The sequence below is a fragment of the Prionailurus viverrinus genome, chromosome A1, assembly GCF_022837055.1.
Source record: "Prionailurus viverrinus isolate Anna chromosome A1, UM_Priviv_1.0, whole genome shotgun sequence".
Taxonomy (NCBI): domain Eukaryota; kingdom Metazoa; phylum Chordata; class Mammalia; order Carnivora; family Felidae; genus Prionailurus; species Prionailurus viverrinus.
In genome coordinates, this window is record NC_062561.1 from 104,578,008 (window position 1) to 104,600,210 (window position 22,203).

At 42.9% G+C, this 22,203-nt stretch overlaps 1 pseudogene; it reads right to left on the reverse strand.

The window, feature by feature from the left end:
• Positions 1-3,875: 3,875 nt before the first annotated feature.
• On the reverse strand, positions 3,876-18,593 carry LOC125164188 (NADH dehydrogenase [ubiquinone] 1 alpha subcomplex subunit 5-like; annotated as a pseudogene).
• Positions 18,594-22,203: the final 3,610 nt, after the last annotated feature.

A 22,203-nucleotide genomic window follows, 5' to 3' on the forward strand; every position in this document is an offset into this window, starting at 1 on the left:
TGCCCATGGGGTAAAGTCCTGAGCCTACCATTCCTACATAACCCTTCATGAGGCCCTTCCCCAAGCAGAAGAGGCAGGAGTATTGACCCATTGGCTCCCATCCCCCATGATCAAGGATTGCTCCCAGATGTGCTAACCTCCCCCGTGCTTCCAAGCTGGGCATATGTCATAACCTAGAAAGTTCCTTATGGCGTGTGCAGCACCAAAGGAAATCCTGGGGCATTAGGTGAGGACTTGAAGGGGGACCTTATCACCTTAAAATGAGTGGAAGCCTGAATGGAACTGTCCAGTACATTCACAGCTGAAATCTGAGCACAGTCAAGGACATGTGAGTCACTGTGCCAGATTTTTAAATTTTTTTAAATGTTTATTTATTTTTTGAAAGAGAGAGCATGAGCAGGAGTGGGGCGGAGGTGGGAGGGGTGGGGAAGAGAATCCCAAGCAGGGTCCACTCTGACAGGCAGAGCCCAACAGGCGGCTTGATCTCAAACACTGTGGATCATGACCTGATCTAAAATCAAGAGTCGGGTGACGTAACCAACTGAGCTCTGTAGATGCCCTGAGTACTTGTTATTATGAGTCTGACGTCATATTTGAAGATTCATTTCCTTGGGAATACCTCAAGAAGCCTTAAATAAAAGGTCTTCTGAGAGGGGCACCCGAGTGGCTCCGTTGTGTTGGACTCTTAATTTCAGCCAGGTCACAAGCTCACGGTTGTGAGATTGAGCCCCACGTGGGATCGAGCCCCCTGTCGGGTTCCACACTGAGTGTGGAGCCTGTTGGAGATTCTTTCTCCCTCTCCTTCGGCCCCTCTCCCCAACCTGTGCTCTCTCTAAATAATAATAATAATAATAATAATAATAATAATAATAATAAATCCAGTTACTTACTTAATTAATTTTTTTAAAATTCTCCTTTAAAAAGTTCACCTGGGAAATGCCTGGAGCCCCTGAGGTGGTTTTGCAAATCCTGGACCTCCATGAATTACTGGAACTTCTCCTTTCAGACACGATTACCTCAATTAAACCTATCTGTGGCCAGGATGGTCTTTCTGGAACAAATTTACGGCAAGACAACCAGAAACATCGCTAGAGCCACTTGATGTATGATTATTTTTTTAAAAAGCTAACTAAAAATTCTACAGTATCACCTGGGAAACCCGTTTTCCAGACTCTGTTTCCCAAGCCCTACATAAGAACTATAGGATTCTGAAATCTATAGCAATGGGTGGGAGGTGGGGGGGGGGGGTGGGAATTGCACAAGCTCACTGTATGATTCTAAGACATACCTGAAAGTTTGAGACATTTAAGAAAAATGGCGGGTCTCTAAAACAGGCTTCATTCACCACTAGGTGGCGCCAGAATTTCAAAGATGAAACTATCTACTGTATACCTTTCCCTTCGAGAATACAAGATATTTCCCATTTTTCTCTCTCCTCCACATCTCTCCTACTTTTAGAAAAGGGCTATACCACACCAAAATAAATATTCCACTAATTATCAATGTGGTACTTCTTCGAATTTATTTTGGTTATAACAGTCTCCTTCTGCAGGGACCTTAGAGGGGGCTATTTCAGTGCCACCCCACACCTTCCCTTAGCATCCCTCCTTTCTGAGTGCAATGTTTGGAAGAAGTTAATCCACTGGCCTCCATAGCAAGGAGTGATTGGACAAAAAAATAATTACATGACAAGTTCCCAAAAGCCATGTTTAACCATTTGTAGTTTCGATCCCTGCCCTCTCCTGGAAACCATGACTTAAAAAATACACCAGAATCACCAGTTTATCCTTTCCAAACCTCCACTGCCTCAGTGCAGAAGTATCTGATGACTTCTTCACAGTGTTGTCCTTTCTTCTATCTCATAGTTTTTACACATTAAAAAATCCCATGCACGCCAGTCAGAGTGGCCAAAATGAACAAATCAGGAGACTATAGATGCTGGAGAGGATGTGGAGAAACAGGAACCCTCTTGCACTGTTGGTGGGAATGCAAACTGGTGCAGCCACTCTGGAAAGCAGTGTGGAGGTTCCTCAGAAAATTGAAAATAGACCTACCCTATGACCCAGCAGTAGCACTGCTAGGAATTTACCCAAGGGATACAGGAGTGCTGATGCATAGGGGCACTTGTACCCCAATGTTTATAGCAGCACTCTCAACAATAGCCAAATTATGGAAAGAGCCTAAATGTCCATCAACTGATGAATGGATAAAGAAATTGTGGTTTATATACACAATGGAGTACTACATGGCAATGAGAAAGAACGAAATATGGCCCTTTGTAGCAACATGGATGGAACTGGAGAGTGTGATGCTAAGTGAAATAAGTCATACAGAGAAAGACAGATACCATATGTTTTCACTCTTATGTGGATCCTGAGAAACTTAACAGAAACCCATGGGGGAAGGGAAGGAAAAAAAAAAAGAGGTTAGAGTAGAAGAGAGCCAAAGCATAAGAGACTCTTAAAAACTGAAAACAAACTGAGGGTAGATAGGGGGTGGGAGGGAGGGGAGGGTGGGTGACGGGTATTGAGGAGGGCACCTTTTGGGATGAGCACTGGGTGTTGTATGGAAACCAATTTGACAATAAATTTCATATATTGAAAAAATAAATTTAAAAAAATCCCATGCAGATAATAATCTCATCTAAAAATTTCTCTGAATACAGGTGCCTGGATGGCTCAGTCAGTTGAACGAGTGACTCTTGGTTTCCACCCAGGGTGGTGATCTCATGTTGTGGGGTGAAGCCCCATATCCGCTTCCAAGTTGGCAGTGTAGAGCCTTCTTGGGATTCTCTCCCTCCCTCTCTGCCCTCCTCCTCTCACGTGTGCACATGTACTCCCTCTCTCTCTCCCTCTCTCTCTCAATTAATTAATTAATTAATTAACATTTGGGGCACCTGGGGGGCTCAGTTGGTTAAGCGCCCAACTTCAGCTCAGGTCATGATCTCATGGTTTGTGAGTTCGAGCCCCGCCTCGGGCTCTGTGCTGACAGCTCAGAGCCTGGAGCCTGCTTTGGATTCTGCCTCCTTCTCTCTCTCTCTGCCCCTCCCCACTTGTGCTTTCTCTGCCTCTCAAAAATAAACACATGTAAAAATAAATATATAAATAAATAAATAAATACACATTAAACATTTCTTTCCAAAAACTACATTTGTTTGAAATCTGCTTGAAGACACTGTGTGTAGCCTTACACGTGTTTGATTATTTTTAAGTGTGCGCTGAACAGAAATGGCTGGGAAGATGAGCAAGACAGATAACATTTATTTTATTAAGCCTGCAAATATCTACTGAGCCACTATATGTATGAGGCACTGTGAAACACACCAGCAGGGAGATGTGGGGTTGAACACAACAAAGAGAGGGAAGCTCTCATGGACCTACCTTCTAGTTGAGAGAAACAGGTGGGAGGGTAGCAAATAAACTAATAAAATAACAAGAGGGACAACTCCTTTGAAAAACAAAGCAGAATGATGTGATAGTTTCCGCACAACGTGGGATCATTTCTGGAAAGGTGGTCAGGGAAGGCACCCCTGAGGAGACAACATTTGAACCAACAACAAATGAGGATGAGAAGAGCCATCCAGGCAGAGGGCAGAGCAAGCGAAGCAATCTGGGGTTGAACAAGCCTGGTACGTTGCAGATCGGGAAAGAAACCAACGTAGGGAAGGAAGCATCGGCCAAATGAGGTTGGAGACATGAGCAAGGCCAGAGACTGAAACTTAGATTTTTTTTTTTTTTTTTTTAGCAAAATGGAAAATCATCAGAAGGTTTTAAGGAGCAAAGTAACATGGTCTAAATTTTTTCTTTCTTTATTTTATGTAACAGAACACTTAATTACATCAGCTTTCCATCAACACACTAGTCATTTAATGAGGATTATATTGGCCATTACCAGTGGTTGGCAGGAGCTCTTCCACTGAAGGCTCCCATGGTTTCCAATGTATCATTTTTCCTGCCAGACTTTTTTTCAGCCTGAAGAATCACCTCTTCTAGTTGGCCACCCTGAAGTGGGTCTTCTAATTTCTCAACATCTGGTTCCGCTTTAACCATACCCCACTTCTCATTTGTAATCCATTCTATATACTTGCTGTAAGCTGCATTTTTAGGAATTTGCTCAAGAACATCAAGAATCTTTGTGTACGATACTCTTAGACTCTCGTGTGGACCTTCACATACAGCCAATCCCACAAGGCTGGTGGTCTTCCTCAGCAAACCGGCCAAGACAGTGCCTATATTTATGTCTTAGATCATCTTGGCTCCTGATTGCAGACGGAACACAAGTAGAAACAAATGGAACAGTGTGGTAATTGTCCTCCTAAGAGATGATGTAGCTTGACCAGAAATACACATGGAAATGGAGAGAAGCAGTCACATTCTAGATGCGTCTTACAAGAACAGACTGGTTGATACAGTACACATGGTGAATGAAGGTATGAGAGAAATCAACATCTAAATTGCTGTTTGACATGGCAGACATGGAGGCCAATTACTAAGGGTTAACTGGGCAAGAAAATTTTAGAGGAAAGCTCTGAATTTAAAATGCTGGTTTGGTCACACTAAATTTGAGATGTTTATTTAATGCAGGAACAGTCAAGAGAAAATTATGAGATTTCATAGTCATCAGTCATCACCACATCATAAGAATAGTATTAAAGCCCTAGGGCTGGATAATATCACCTAGAGAATGTGTACAGATAGAGTATCGGGGATTGCGCCCACTGACTCTACATTGTTGATGTACTGTTACTCTCTCAGTAAGACTACAGTAGTTATGAAAAAAAAATGATGTAGTTAAGATCAATATCAGTAAGGTGAGAATAATAATACTCCACATAGTATTGCAAGAATAAGGATAGAATATCTAACACAGTGCCTGACACAAAGTAGACAACCAAGAAAATATGATTTTTTAAAAAGATTTTATTTTTAAGGGGTGCCTGGCTGACTCAGTGAAACATGTGACCCTTGATCTCAGGGTTATGAATTCAAGCCCCATGTTGGGTGTAGAGATTACTTAAAAAGAAAATCTTAATGGGGCGCCTGGGTAGCTCAGTTGGATAACTGTCTGACTCTTGATCTCGGCTCAGGTCATGACCTCACAGTTTGAGAGTTCTGAGTCCCACTGCACTCACCTTGTGGAGCCTGCTTAGGATTCTCCCTTTCTCCCTCTCTCTCTGCCCCTCCCCTGTTCTCATGTGTGCACTCTCTCTCTCTCGCTCTCTATCAGAATCAATAAACTTTAAAAAAGCAAATATTAAAACAATAATAATAATAAAGATTTTCTTTTGAAGTGACCTCTACACCCAACATGGGACTCAAACTTATAACCCCGAAACCAAAGTAACACATTCCACCAACTGAGCCGGCCAGGTGCCCCAAAATATAATTTTTTCCCCGTTTCCTTCCTTGGTAGAAAGTGGAATCAATAACTGGTCACAGCACATTCATAATCACTGTATTTTTTGACCCTGATGAAAACAATTATTTGGATGGTGTTCTGGCACTGTGAATGGTGACTTTTACATTATTCAGTAACTTTTGTGTGGGGGGCAGGAAGAGAGGGATGGAATCCAGAGACACCGCACACATTACATCCTATCTTACCACCCCCCATTTTGTGACCCTTTTTTGTTAAAATAAAAGCATTGTTGCTAGAAGGAAGGAAGGAAGGAAGGAAGGAAGGAAGGAAGGAAAGGAAGAAAGAAAGAAAGAAAGAAAGAAAGAAAGAAAGAAAATGGAATTAGCTGTAAACTGCAACAGAACAAAAGATCTATTAGCTCAGATGTCTTTATAGCCAAAGGAAATCATAAGAGTCATCTGACTGTACATTTCCAAAATGGCATTCTTCCTTTAGGTTCTTTTTTTTTTTTTTTTAATTTTTTTTTTTCAACGTTTATTTACTTTTTTGGGACAGAGAGAGACAGAGCATGAACGGGGGAGGGGCAGAGAGAGAGGGAGACACAGAATCGGAAACAGGCTCCAGGCTCCGAGCCATCAGCCCAGAGCCTGACGCGGGGCTCAAACTCACGGACCGCGAGATGGTGACCTGGCTGAAGTCGGACGCTTAACCAACTGTGCCACCCAGGCGCCCCCTTCCTTTAGGTTCTTAAGAGGTTTCCAGGATCGCTATGACAGACTTCTTGAATACAGACCTTCACAAAGGTCTCTAAGGGATGGATGGACCTTGTAGATAGCATTTCCCAACTTTCACATGGGCTACGGAAATTGTCCACAGACCACAGTTCAGGAAAGCACTGATTGACTCCACACCCACATTTACAGATGAGGAAACTGAGCACAAGGGGGATTAAGTCACCCGGCTTGGAGCTTATTGTTCTAAAAGGCACCATTACAATGACAACACTTGCCCCCACTTTCCCACCAGGCTTCCCCACTGAGTGGCCTCTTCCTGCTGTTCTCCCAAAAGCTGAGTTTATGAGGGGTCTACAATAGGCTTTCAGGTTGATAAGATGACTCTGGTAGGGCTCGAGTTCCTTCATGTGTCTGAAGGAGAATGCATGCGGTTCAGGAGGTACTGCCTAACTCGAAAGACGATGTTACATATCCATACTATGGAACGGGAGGCAGATTTTTAATTTTTTTCGAAAGTACAAATTAGACACTCCAACTATTACTACATTTATGGCTTTGCTATATTTATGGCTTTGCCTCTAATCACATGTGTGACTTTGGATCCATTCACATCATGTAAAATCTCTGAACTATCATTTATCTGGCTGTTAATAATAAGGGCCGTAAAATTAGAGTTAATATTTGCTAAAGCTTTGGCCCATATTCAAGGTTTCTAAATCAGCAGTAACTATCTTTACCAATGATCAAAAGAACGCTGGACTCGCTTTCTGAAAAGTCAAACCTTCTGTTTTTCCCTAACTTCTTTCTGTAACTGTGAAGTTGAGCAGGAGAGAGACAGAGCAGAGCTTGCTGAGGGCCTTTCCCCACCACCGTTTTGCAGAAAAGAAAACCAGAGTACATAAATGTGAAACCCTTAGCACGTCTGAGGGTTCATCACGCATGAGGCAGGAGGCAGGACCAGGGGTCACCTTTGACTGGTGCTAGCCCTTCAGTGCAAAACCCTGGAGCGCAGCTGATATAGGGGATGGAAGAAGGGCTTCTGTGAAAGACCCGCGAAGAGTGAGTCATGGGTAGTGCGGTCTGCTGTGCAGGGGGAGGCTAGCCTAGGGAGTGGGAATGCCGTGGGGGAGGTTGGGGAGCATGCGTGTGGGGACGTCATGGCAACAGTTTGTAGGTCTACCGGCTACAGCTTTGAGATCTCTAACTGATGCCACCCACCTGACCTTAAAACTATGTTTTCTTGTGTCTAATAATAGCCTTCTGAAGTGCATGGGACTACGATCCCAGGAAGATTCCATTGCATGCCCTAAGTTTCCCATCTTCACTTACTGAAACCAAAGACACTCTCAAACTTACATTCGTTTAGCTCAAACAGCTGACAACAGTTAAAATATAATAGTGCCTGGAAGGACTTACTACTGACTTACACTATTAGTATTACCAACATAAGATGTGAAGTTGTTAGCTATTACCGCTTACCCGTCTCAAAACATATGCTTTATTGTATTTTAATATTCATTTTAGAGAGAGAGCAAGCAGGGGAGAGGGGCAGAGGGAGAGAGAGAGAGAGAATCTTAAGCAGGCTTCATGCCAACGCAGAGCCCGACACGGGGCTCAATCCTGCCACCCTAGGACCGTGACCTGAGCCGAAATTAAGAGTCAGATGGTCAACCGACTGAACCACCCAGGTTGGCCCCTCAAAACACAGGGGTTTTAAAAATCTATTTAATATTTCTTAGGAGGCTACCGGTTGGCAGGTAGTTCTACTAATCTAGACCTGTCAGATTTTATCTGGGCTCGGTCTGTGGTCAGATGGCAGGTCAACTGGGAGCTGAGGGCTCCATGATAGCTAAAATGACTCAGTTCTTCTCCATGTGGCCTCACATGGAGCATGCCCCAAATGCAGACTTGTTGTCATGGTGACCACAGAGAAGACAGAGAGGGAGCAGAAACATGTAACATTTCTTGAGGTCTAGACTCAGAATTGTCATATCATCACTTCAGCCACACTGTACTGGCCAAAGCAAGTGACAAGGCCAGCCCAAATTAGAGTGAGCAGGGACTACAAAGATATTGGGCAAAGGGTACGGATAAACAGAGGCCATTAATTTAATCAAGATCATCAACACCTTCGGACAAATTTTGATTCAAAGAGTAGAAAAGGGAGGATAGAGAATAAAAGTTGTGTGCATTCTTAATGATCCCATGCCTAGAAATCTTCTTCTATTATCTAGCCTTGAACTCAAGTAAATTGTACTCTTCCTTCTCATTTGTAAATCTTCGTCTTAGTTTTTCCTATACAAGTAAATCACCTCCACACATACATTTTGTTTTGCAATGGTTATAGATTAAAATTTATTAAATACTTAAAAGTAGTTTATCATTTGAGTTCAGCCAATGTCTTTTTTTTTCTTTTTTTCTTTCTTTTTTTTTTTTTTTTTTTTTGAGAGACCAAGAGAGACAGAGGGTACAAGTGAGCAAGGGGCAGAGAGAGAGAGAGAGACAGAATATCCCACATGGGGCAAGAAGAGAGAGGGAGAAGGGGGCTCACCCAGGGCTTGTGTTTTACCCAAAGCAGGGCTCACATTCACCCCAAGCAGGGCTCAAGCTTACCCAGTGTAGGACTTGAACTCACAAACTGCGAGATCGTGACCTGAGCCAGTCAGATGCTTCATGACTAAGCCACCCAGGTGCCCTCATTCTTTTTTTATTCTTCTAATTAAGGAGCAACTTTAGTGTTTGCATTAGTGATTTGATGGAACAGCTAAAAAGAAAGAAGAATAAAAAAGATCAACTTTTTTTACAACTACTTTGCTGTAAAATAACCTTTTCTAGTATGACAAATTTATCAACAGGAAATATTTATTGAATTCCCACCATGAGAAAAGAACCATAATGAACACAGCACAAAACACATTCCTTTAAAAGTATATTCTGGAGGGCACCTGGGTGGCTCAGGTGGCTAAGTGTCTGACTCTTGGTTTCAGCTCAGGTCATGATCTCACGGTCGTGAGATAGAGCCCCACATCGGGCTCTGTGCTGACAGTGTAGAGCCTGCTTGGGATTCTCTCTCCCTCTCTCTCTGCCCCTCCCCCACATGCACTCTTTCTCTCAAAATAAATAAGTAAACATTTTTTTAAATAAAAATAAATAGGGGCGCCTGGGTGGCGCAGTCGGTTAAGCGTCCGATTTCAGCCAGGTCACGATCTCGCGGTCCGTGAGTTCGAGCCCTGCGTCAGGCTCTGGGCTGATGGCTCAGAGCCTGGAGCCTGTTTCCGATTCTGTGTCTCCCTCTCTCTCTGCCCCTCCCCCGTTCATGCTCTGTCTCTCTCTGTCCCAAAAAAAATAAATAAACGTTGAAAAAAAATTTTTTTTAATAAAAATAAATAAAATAAAAGTATATTCTGATTATAGAAAGCGTAGCTGAGGCAGCGGTGATAAAACATTGATAATATCATTTAACAATCAGTATCAAAGTTGTTGTGTTGAGCATGTTCAATGTAAACAATGTACAGTCATGGGGAGCCTGGATGGCTCCATTGGTTAAGCATCTGCCTTTGGCTCAGGTCATGCTCTTACAGTTCGTGGGATCAAGCCTTATGTCGAGCTCTGCACTGACAGCATACAGACTGCATGGGATTCTGTCTACCACTCTCTCTGCCTCTCCGCTCTTTGTGCTCTGTCTCTCTGTCTCTCTCTCTCTCTCTCTCAAAATAAACAAAAACTTAAAAAAAAAAGGCACAGTCATACAAAGAGGAGGAAGTGAGAGGAGGGAGAATTGGGGTGCAATCTCTGAGGTAGCACATTCTCACTATCTTCTGAAGGGAGGAAAGACATAAAGATTGGAATAAGACATAGGTCATCATGAGCAAGGGGTCAGTGTAAGTGACCTCACACCAGCATCAAGATAAGATGAAGCTCTCGAGGTGAGAAGGAATATTATCTTAGGAGTCACACAGAATGTTGCTTTTTCATAGGTGTGTCAGGCAGGGGTAGACTTCAAACTCTGGTTTACCAGAAAGCTCCAAATGACACCTGACCTGTCTGAGCTAACCACTCGCTGCGCCCATGGAGGAGATGGGAAAGCATCGGTATCTGCATTTGAGTCATTTGCTGACCCACACGTGCACGTCTCAGGCGTGGCTGTGGCCGATCACGTCCCCCTGAGCAGAGTCTGAAAGAGAAACCTTCTGAGATAGCACCTTATACAGTGAGGGGAAAAGCAGGCCTCCTGGCTGAAAGTTCCTTCCTGGTACTCCCCAGAGTTTCTTGAAGATCAGCTGACCTCTAAAAGAGAAGATCAGCGGCCTCTAAAAGATGTGGAAAAGGCAGCAGGCCATTCAAGCAAAGAGGAACATCCAGCAGATCTTACAAGCCCAGCTCCTGCCCCATAAGAGCATGTTCAAGAGGAGGGAAGTGAAGCCAATGGACCCAGACCCACAACAGTAAGTGACAGGTCTCAGACCTGGAAAAAAAATAGGTGAGAAGAGGGTATTGCCTCTTTGTTACATAAAAGGTCTCTCTTTAGCATCTCAAGGACAGACAGCCTCCACTTGAGGGAGGTCTTTGGCTGCCCATTGGGAGCATTCTCCTTGTTTATCATCAAGGGCTTGAGAAAAAACAAGAGTGATCCCACATGCTTTAGGAACCTAGGACATATCAACCTACGACACAAGCGTATTTTGCTTCTAGGGTTATTGCGTCGAAGAACTGGCAAGGTTTGAGGGGTTTTGTATTATTCAAACCGAAAAAAGAGACCTCGAGTAGAGAAGGACAATGAGCAATGCTAGGAAAGGCTTGAAAAGTATGGTTGCAGTCCAGGACTCCATTTGTTCAAGAGAATTCAGTATTTCCCAGTGAAAGGAAAATGGGACAGAAAGAAAGAAGGAGGAAGGAAGGAAGGAAGGAAGGAAGGAAGGAAGGAAAGAAGAAAGACAGGAAGGAAGGAAAGGAAGGAGGGAGGGAGGGAGGGAAGAAGGAGAGCAATGAATCCTAACCACTAGACTATCAGGGAGTATCTAAAGGAAAGGAAAAAAAAAGGAAGGAAGACAGGCAAGGAGGCAAGCAGAAAGACAGAGAGAAAAATACAACAAAAGAAAATGCAATTATAACACACTTGCACTTTCGCACTTGCATGTTTGAGTTTTAAGTTCCTTTTAATCTAGAAAGACAGGTTTGGTTTTAGGTGCGATTTCATCGACTTCCTTGTAAGCAGGCACTAAGGGTGAGGTTTTTGGTGTTCTGACTTTGGCTTTGTTCTCTAGTTTACATTTTGTAAAACCTCTGGGGGAGTACCAATTATATGTGGAGGAGTTTAATTTTTTTAAAAAATTCCTCGAGAATTCCAACTCTAATTGCTTTAAAATCCCTCAAAGAATGCTGTCTTAAAAAGAAAGAGAATTTTATGGGAAGGTTGTTAGGCTCAGCCCAGACCTAGGGCTATAATAGAGAGAAAGCCTCCAGAAACACATTTAAAGGAATCACCATGGGTACACACAACACTGGGAAGACAAACATTGTCCATGAGACGTGACGGGAACAGAAAACGTAACATAAAATGTAAATGGGCTGACGAGACAAGGAACTACGTGCTTTCTTTTACTTCCAGGAGACCATGTGTAATAAGGGAAAGATGTGTGCCTTTTGATTCTGCAAAGTTGCCATTCAATCCTAGTTTTGTAGCTGTTTAACTGGAAGTGTGGACTAGGATAAGAGACCGTGTCTCTGGAGTTTGGTTGTCTTATCTCCAAGACGGTGAGAAACATACCTATTCCCTAGCATTATTAAGAGGATTAAATAAGTTTCTATACATAAAGTACCAGGCATATAGGAATTTAACAAGAATTAAGTTCCCTTGCAGTCTTTAGCCTCTGTCCCTGAAAAATGAACAAACACTAGAACGGAGTTTCAGAGATAAACAGCCTATGTCCCCACAGCCCCCATGATGGTCTGGTCCAAACACCAAACCCCACCTTAATTCACAGCATTTTCGTGGGTGTGTCAGGCAGGCATAGACTTCGAACTCTGGTTTACCAGAAATTTCAAAATGACATCTGAACCCGTCTGGCTAACAGCTCACCAAGTCTATGGAGATCGGGAAAGCATCTGGATCTGTGCTCGAATCTTAGCCTGCTTACTCACAAACTAGGAGACATGGACGAGTTCATTAAACGGTCTGAGCCTCCGGCTCCTCTGCAAAACGCGGGCGATAACTCCCGTACAGAGTCACTTCCAGCACTGCACACAGCATGGTAGCAAACCGACCGCCTTCACCACAACTGCGGTGACCTTTAAAAAACTCTGTCCATTTGTTACCCAATTAGGTCATCTTCTGCATTTGGGGGTAACTAGGAGAGAATACTTTGTATTTGTTGATTAGCCCTGTGCATTCTTTCCTCCACAAATTGCATGCTTATGACCCGGCTCACATCTTAAAAGGTCCTATGAGCTGAATTCTCAAGACCAGACTATCCTAGACAGCACCTGTTCTGAAGTCGGCCCAGCCTCGCTGCTCTTCACTGTTTTAAAACCCTGCAGGATGAATCTTAAACCGAAGACCGGTAATCACTGGCAATAGCTCGTGCTATTATAAATGCCTGATGATTCTGTAGAGAGTCATCATTTTTAGTGTTCTTGGTTATTACCATTGTCACAAACAGGTGAAATAAGTATCTAAACAACATGATGTCACAACTGTCAATCAGGATAGAGGGAAAAGAGCAAAAATGCTGGCTCTAGACTTACATAGTATACATAAAAAAGATAAAAGCCTGTGTCTCCGGGGCACCTGAGTGGCTCAGTCGGTTATGCACCCGACTCTGGCACAGGTCAGGATCTCTTGGTCCACTGGTTAGAGCCCCGCGTCAGGCTCTGTGCTGACAGCTCAGAGCCTGGAGCCTGCTTCAGATTCTGTGTCTCCTTCTCTCTCTCTCTTTGCCCCCCACCTCCCACCCCCCTGCCACTCACGCTCTGTATCTCTCTCCCTCTCTCTCTCAAAAATTAATGAAACATTTAAAAAACTTTTTAGTGGGGCGCCTGGGTGGCGCAGTCGGTTAAGTGGCCGACTTCAGCCAGGTCACGATCTCGCAGTCCGTGAGTTCGAGCCCCGCGTCGGGCTCTGGGCTGATGGCTCAGAGCCTGGAGCCTGTTTCCGATTCTGTGTCTCCCTCTCTCTCTGCCCCTCCCCCGTTCATGCTGTGTCTCTCTCTCTGTCCCAAAAATAAATAAACGTTGAAAAAAAAAAAAAAGAAGTTTAAAAAAAAAAAAAACTTTTTAGTAAGATAAATTTTTTTAATAACAATTTACAACATTTAAAAATTTAAAAACTTGGTACTTCAAAAGACACTGTCAAGAAAGTAGGGGCACCTGGGTGGCTCAGTCAGTTAAGCGTCCGACTTGGTTCAAGTCATGATCTCATGATTTGTGGTTTCAAACCCCACATCAGGCCCTGTGCTGACAGCCTGGAACCTACTTCGGATTCTGTGTCTCCTCTCTCTCTGTCCCTCCCCTGCTCATGCTCTGTTCTGTCTCTCAAAAATAAATAAATGTTAAAAAGGAAAGTAATGAGACAACCTATAAAATGGGATAAAATATGTACAAATCACATATCTGATAAAGGACTTATATCCAGAATATATAAAGGACACAACCCAATAATAAAAAGACAACCCAATTTTTAAATGGGCAAAGGATTTGAATACATTTTTCTCCAAAACAGATATATGAATGGCCAAAAAGCACAGAAGAGATGCTCAGCATCATTAGTCATTAGGAAAATGCAAATAAAGAAACATGAGATACCAGTTCACCAAAAAGAAAAAAAATAGTTAAATGTTGGCAAGTGTGTGGAGCGATCGGAACCTTCATCTATTGCTGGCTAGAAAGCAAAATGGCACAACCGCTTTGGAAAACATGTTGGCATTTCCTCAAAAAGTTAAACATGGCAATTTTACTCCTATGTATTTAGCCAAGACCACTTAAAATACATGTGCACACAAAACGTGTACGCAAATTTCCATAGGAGCATCATTCATAATGTCCAAAAACCAGAAACAATCCAAATATGTACCAATTGAAACATGGATCCATAAGGTGTGGTATATCCATAAAATGGAATATTACTGGCTCATAAAAGGGAAATTCTGATGCCTACTACAACTTGGAGGAAACTTGAAAACATGTAGGTGAGGGAGGGGTGCCTGGCTGGCTCAACCAGTAGAGCATGCAACTCTTGATCTCAGGACCATGAGTTCAAGCCCCACATTGGGTGTGGAGTGTATTTAAAAACAACAACAACAACAACAACAACAACAAAAAGGTGAAAGAAGCCAGTTACAAAAGATTACATATAGTACCTCCCATTTATATGAAATATCCAGACTAGCTAGATACTTTCTATCTCTACGTGAAATGTCTCATCCATAGAGACAGAAAACAGTGGTTGCCCAGGGCAGAGAAGCAGGGAGGTAGGAGGATGGAGATTAACTGCCAATGGTTACAAGGTTTCTTTTTGACGAGGAAAATGTTCCAAAAGGAGATCAGGTGAAAAGATAGGGTGAAAAGACAGTACCTGTGTAAACATGCTAAAAATCACTAAGCTAAATACTTTAAACAGGTGGACTTGATGTTATATAAATTATTCGTTAAGGTGTTTTTTTAACTCTTCAAAAATAGTTACTGTAACTAAGGCCCTATGATTTTACTATAAATGTGGGTAACAATAATTATAATAGCTTATTATACAGCTGTTATATTATAAATTATAATTATAAATTATAAAAGCTTATTATGTTTCAGGCAATATTCAAAGTCTTTACAAGTACTAATTCACTTTCCTGACAAACCTGGTAAGCAGAGACCGTTATTATTCCCATTTCACAGAATAGAAAACTAAGCTATTAAGAGGCATCATAAGAATTCAAACTTAGAGGGGCACCTGGGTGCCTGAGTCGGTTGAGCAGTGGACTCTTGATTTTGGCTCAGGTCACGATCTCATGGTTCTTAGGATCGAGCCCTGTGTGAGGCTCTGTGCTGACAACATGCAGCCTACTTGAGATTCTCTCTCTCTCTCTCTCTCTCTCTCTCTCTCTCTAATTACACACAGGTGCTCTCTCTCAACATAAATATTTAAAAAAGAAAACAGAACTCAAACACAGAGAGTCTGTGTTTTTAAATAAAATATATACCTGCTCCTGTAATCCAACAGCAAAATATGGGGAGGAAATCCCTGAAATTCAGAGAACTGGGGAAATTTTAAAATATTGTAACAAACAGGGGCACCTGGCTGGCTCAGTCAGAAGAGCATGTGACTCTTGTCTCCGGGTTATGAGGTCAAGCCCTATGGTGGGTATAGAGATTACTTAAAACTAAAAAAAAATAAAATAAAATAAATCTTTAACATAAAATAAAATATAATAAACGACAGAGCTTAAGAAAGTTAAAGCCTAAGAGCAAAATAATTTTTTTTAGTTACTTCACACAACAGCAGTGGAAAATGAAAGGCTGTAGATGACATGGCCATGTCCCTCTCTTGTCCTACATGAAAACAATATTAGTGGCTCAGTCGGTTAAGCGCCTGACTTCACCTCAGACCATGATCTCGCGGTTCATGGGTTCGAGCCCCATGTCGCATCCTCTCTGAGAAGGGCTCATGACTTCAGAGGAGGAATTAACCTCCTCTCCAATTGTGATCACAGAAGCCACAGACCAAAGGGGCTTGAGAGGAAGGAACAAGGGACCTGAGATATGACCTATTTCGTTAGTTAGACTGAGCATTCCAGGCTGCTTGGGGGGGGGCCATTAGCACCAATGTCAATACCCCATGGGCACAAATTGGTAGTACTTGATCTCTCTCTCTCTCTCTCTCTGCGATTAGATTTTCCACAAGCCACATGCAGGCGAACAGCTGATGTCACATTCCAGAGAAGGAAATTATACCTTTGGATTGTATTATAATAAGACCACTCAACCATATCGCTAGTATCTTCTGCATGCTTACTGAGTACAGGCTTCATGCTTAAACTGTATGTTATTGTAACAAGTCCTCTCCAGAGCCTTTTGAGACTGATACTGTTATTGCCATGTTTCCAGATGTTTGGAGAGGTTAAGAACCTTTCTAAAGTAACACAGCAAGGAAACAATGGAGCTACCCTTCCAATGCAAATAACCTACCCTCCAAACACACATTATAAATCACTCTAGAAATGTGGATACATTCACAACATACTGAAACCGGTTTTCCATATACAGCTATTCCAAGATGAAGTCTGAATTTCAGGGCAACTCCACCAGAATACACACTTTTTTGCCCAAAAGTTACTAACATACACTTAAGAGTATAAAATTAATTATATTAATAATAACCTGAGGGGCACCTGGGTGGCTCAGTCAGTTAAGTGTCTGATTCTTTTTAATTTAATTTAATTTAATTTTTTTTTAAAATTTTAGAGAGAGCGTGCACAAACAGGGGAGAGGGGCAAAGGGAAATAGAGAAAGAGAGAAGGAATCTCAAGCAGGCTCCACACTCAGCGTGAAGCTCCATGCAAGACTCAATCCCATGATACTGGGATTATTACCTGAGCTGAAATCAAGTCACACACTTAACCGACTGAGCCAAACAGGCGCCCTTTTTTTTTTTTTTTAAGTTCATTTATTTATTTTGAGGGAGAGATAAAGCATGCACACACAGGTGGGGGAGGGACAGAGAGAGAGGGAGAGAGAATCCAAAGCAGGGTCCACACTGCCAGCACAGAGCCTAATGCAGGGCTCGGACACAGGGCTCGAACTCACAAAAGGTGAGATAATGACCTGAGCCAAAATCAAGAATCAGATACTTAAGGGGTGCCTGGCTGGCTTAGTGGGTTAACTGTTAAACTTGTGGTTTCAGCTCATGATATCACAGTTAGTGAGTTCGAGCCCCAGGGCAGTTCTCTGCTGACAGCACGGACCCTGCTTGGAATTCTCTGTCTCCCTCTCTCTCTGCCTCTCTCTCTCTCTCTCTCTCTCTCTCTCTCAAAAATGAATAAATATTAAAAAAAAAAAATACTAACCTGAATACAGCATAATCCACCAGATAAATCTTAAAGCACAAATACCTGTAACACTGCTCAATTGTAGAGGAAATTTAGTGTATTTTTAAATGCATATTCACAATCCATGCCTCTGGAAAGTTCAGTTTTGAGGCTGTGATGTTTATCTGGTGTTTTCAGTTTGGTCTTGTGCCCCAGCATCCCATTCCTACACCTCAAGGAGGAAGGGCGGGGCGGGCGGGGGGGCCGAGATATAGGCATGAGTTTCCCACCCCCCACCCAGCTGAGCACCAGTAAGCGTATTAGGTCCCTATTTGTGGACTTCAGAATGGCTAGACATAATAACTAAAGATAGTCATCATTGAACAAGACTTAAATTCTTGGAACTACAGACCTTGTTTCATTGAAGAAAGAAAACTCGGGTTTAAGGAGAGAAAATTAGGGCTAGAGAAGACTTTCAACATCATGTAAGCTGGCAGTGTTAAACTCAAAAGCACGTTTTTGAGATCAGTGAATCAAAGCAGGCAGAATGAGCCATGGAGAGGGCTGAGGGCAGAGGCAGCCTGCAGAGATCAGCCCCGCCACAAGGGGGCACTACTACTTCGTATCAGCCAACTATTACCACACTTGCGGATCTGATTTTCTAGGCAAGGTCAGATAAAAATGTTTTCTGTGAAATGTACAAGAAATTTCTACTTATGAAACATGGCAAAGGCCAAACAGCAGATGTCACCAGGCCAAATCTAGCCTAATATCTTTTCATTCAATAGCAAGGAAAAAAGTGCAGAGATGTTCATTGAACTTACCAAATGGGAGAGGCGAAATTCATTGTCCTCTTTTCTACCTCAGAACGTCTTTTACAGCCTCTACTTATAAAGATATAACATGTAACTGGGGCACCTGGGTCCGACCCTGGCTCAGGTCATGATCTCACCGTTCGCGGGTTCGAGCCCCACATGTGGGGGGAGCCTGCTTGGGATTCTCTCTCCCTCTCTCTCTGCCCCTCCCCCACTCGCGTTTTCTCTCTCAGAATAAATCTTTTTTTTTTTTTTTTAAAGAAAGATATAACGTGTGACTTACTGGAGAGCATCAGAAAAATGAGATATTTGAATCATGGGTGGTCTTGCTTCAGGCTCCCTGCTGTCAGCTTCTGTCTTGTTTGGTTTTCATAATCTCAGTTCCCATGGGAGGAGATAATAAGGTCTCTGCAATCTTTATTTTACACGTATTCTACCTACTGCCATTTTTTTCCAGTGTGTGTGCTACTGTTATAACTGTATTTATATAAATAGCCTACTCCAGGTGTTTATCTTTGATTGCCTGATCTTTGTTTTAATTTTCACACACAAAAATGAAAGCTACGGCAAAGGCAAGCAGCACCCTGAGCAACGGCCACGTCTAAACAGCTGAAGGGGTCAAACACGGCAGGTGGGTGCCTGCGGATGTGGATTCCTGCACAGTGGGCAACTGCCATTAATCTTAAAAATAAAGCGTCAGAATTCACGTTTTCTCTCTGTGGTCGTGTGCCTTTGGAACCTCATTCCTGCTTGACCATAAGGTCCAAACATAACGACTAGCAAATTTTGAAACATTTAGCATAGACAGCTCCTAACCAGAAGTGAAGTTCAGGGGGCACACCACAGCGGGATCCCACACTAACGCGGGTTCACATTGTCCATGCCACCAGCATCTGGGCATTTAAAACCTGACTGCCCTTGACTAATGAGTGATGTTCAGCATCTTTTCATGCGACTGTTGGCCGTCTGGATGTCTTCTTTGGAGAAATGTTTGTTCATGTCTTTTGCCCATTTTTTAATTGGATTGTTCAGTGGTGTGTTTTTTTGTTTTTTTGTTTTTTTTTATGTTGACTTGTGTAAGTTCTTTATAATTGGTGGTTACCTGAGGGGAGGTAGGTGAGAGGATGGGTGAAGTAGGTGGTGTAGATTAAGAATACATTTATAGTGATGAGTACTGAGTAATGTATAGACCTGTTGAATTGCTATACTGTACACGTGAAAGTAACACAGCACTGTGTGTAAACTATACCAGGACTAAAAACAAAACAAAACAAGTGTGCCCGGGTGAGCATCCGACCTCAGGTCAAGTCAAGATCTCACGGTTCGTTGAGGTTGAGCCCTACGTCAGGCTCACTGCTATCAGATCAGAGCCTACTTCAGTCCTCTGTCCTCTCTCTGCCTCTCCCCTACCCATGCTTACTCATGCTCTCTCTCTCTCGCTCTCTCTCTCAAAAAAATAAACATTTTTTTTTAATTTTTATTTTTTGAGAGAGACAGAACACGAGCGGGCAAGGAAGGGACAGAGAGAGAGGGAGACACAGAGTCTGAAGCAGGCTCCAGGCTCTGAGCTGTCAGCACAGACCCCAACACGGGGCTTGAACTGACAGACCACAAGATTACGACCGGAGCCGAAGTGAGATGCCTAATTGAGTCACCCAGGCGCCCCAAAAATACACACACTAAAAAAACAAAAAGAACTTGCAGGTCTCTAGGGAGAACATACACAGTGCCCTTTTCTACCGCTTTCTGCTGGCTTCTAGCCCCACCTCACAATTTTACTTGCTTTCCAGGCTCTTGACAGTACTTGAGTGTGTGACCCCTGCTCTCCACTTTCAGCAAACCTCATCTTTGACACAATTTCTTCTGATAAGAAAAGAATTCGCATCTTACATAAGAGTTCAGTCAATACTGCTTCAACTACTTCAGAGTTGCTTCCCTAAGACTGATAGCTGCTGCCTGAATGAAGTAATTGTATCACCCAGACGCTTGAGGTCATTTTCTGCTTTCAAAATATCATGTCCGTGGCCTTCAGATTCACTTTGCATCTTTGTATTCCTACTACCTACGAGATAAAGCTTGAACTAGGCACTGGCGTTCGGGGTCCTTCATCACTCAGCCTCCACGTAAGTGTTCGAAACTATTACCTTCCTCACCAGTCTCCACTCACACACACACCTGGTCAGAGTCTAATTATTTGCTCATGAACTCCCCTCCCTTCCCCTTCTGCCTTTCCAATCTCTCCTCACACTCCACCTGTCCCTGTAGGCTTTTCTAAATCTTCCCAGATTCAAAGATCTTGCCTGCTCTTAAATGTAAATAAATAATCTCTCCTCCTTTTATATGCTTAATAAACATTTGTTGAATGAACAAATGAATTGCAGCAGGGCCGCATTCTTATGGCCACTTAATTATGGCCAAGTTGCTTAACCGTTTTTAAGATAAAGTTTCATCGTCTGTAAAAAATGTGGTTTGGGCAAGGATTGACTGAGATGTTATTTTAAAATTACCTAGCAGATGGGGCGCCTGGGTGGCGCAGTCGGTTAAGTGTCGGACTTCAGCCAGGTCATGATCTCGCGGTCCATGAGTTCGAGCCCCGCGTCAGGCTCTGGGCTGATGGCTCAGAACCTGGAGCCTGTTTCTGATTCTGTGTCTCCCTCTCTCTCTGCCCCTCCCCGTTCATGCTCTGTCTCTCTCTGTCCCAAAAATAAATAAACGTTGAAAAAAAAATTTTTTTAAATAAAATAAAATTACCTAGCAGAGATGCTACATAGACTCAAAAGATATTAGGTAGTCCACAGATGGGAGAAGTAATAGTCTGATTTACTGCCTTCCTTCCTCCTGTACTGTTAGTTAACTTTTCAGTTATGTACAGTGTCTCTTCCTAGCTTCATGATTGGAGAAGGACCCATGTTTAAAAAAAAAATTTGTATCATGCACTGTGGCTAGCAGGGAATTTTGCTAATAAAACTTTGTTGAGGAGTCAATAGCTTCTCTACTGAAAAATATATCCAAAGACTGCCTGCTGACACTGGAATTTCCTCCTTTAGAGACATCCTCTCCTAAGTTAAGCAGTGCCCCAGCTAAAATCCAACCGTGCCTGGGAGATGGTAACAAAGTCTGTTGCATTAGTTATTAATACATGTGCCGTTTAGACTTTTTTGTTTACAAGGAGCAGAAACTAGCTCACAGGTTGTTGCTCTTATATGAAGTATGATATTGGTTTATTTAATCCAACACCTTAGTAAAACTTAGTTTATCTAATGTCTTTCCAACATTAGCATAGAGATAAGGGGGAAAGGAGAAATACAGATATGGCACTATCAAAGAGGACAAAGAAAAGCTGGGCGAAGCGCACCATCAGAATTGCAGCCAGAAGGCGCTAGGAACCAGTGTGAGCAGGGAAGCATGGGTGGCTCAGTCAGGTGAGTGTTTGACTTGACTCAGGTCATGATCTTGTCTGGCGTCCGGGAGTTCAAGCCCTGCATTGGGCTCCACGCTGAAAGTACAGAGCCTACTTGGGATTCTCATTCTCTCCCTCTCTCTCTGCCCCTTCACCACTTGCACACTCTCTCTCTTTCTCTCTCAAAATAATAAATAAATATAATTTTTTAAAAGGGGGGGGGGCGCCTGGGTGGCTCAGTCGCTTAAGCATTCGACTTTGGCTCAGGTCATGATCTCTCACCGTCCATGAGTTCGAGCCCTGCGTCTGCCTCTGTGCTGACAGCTCAGAGCCTGGAGCCTGTTTCCGATTCTGTGTCTCCCTCTCTCTCTGCCCCTCCCCCGTTCATGCTCTGTCTCTCTCTGTCCCAAAAATAAAATAAACGTTGAAAAAAAAAATTTTTTTTAATTAAAAAAAAAAAATTAAAAAAAGAAAGAAAGAACCAGCATGACCAGCTGTAACGGTTTGCCCCACACTGAGCGGACACAGAAAGGCCTTCAGGGCTAAAACCAGAAACTCCTGGACAAACGGATAAGTTGGTCACCCTATTAGGAACCACTAAAATCCCAGCAAAAGACATACTTCCTTTAATTTCAAAACTGTACTTAGAGTCAGTGCTGCACACAGAGCAGCACAAACCTGTCCCTGGCTGGTGACCAGCTGGTTGGAGAAAAGGGCTAACGACGCCAAGGCTAAAGATTTGATCTCCCAGGGAAACTTTGCTCTCTTCCACAGTCTGTGACTCACTCAAACCACCATTCGCCAATGCCAGTACGTGTGGCCACTCTGGACCAAATCCTTCACTGCTGCTAGGAACATGGGTGGTGGGACACAGATGTTTTCCTTGT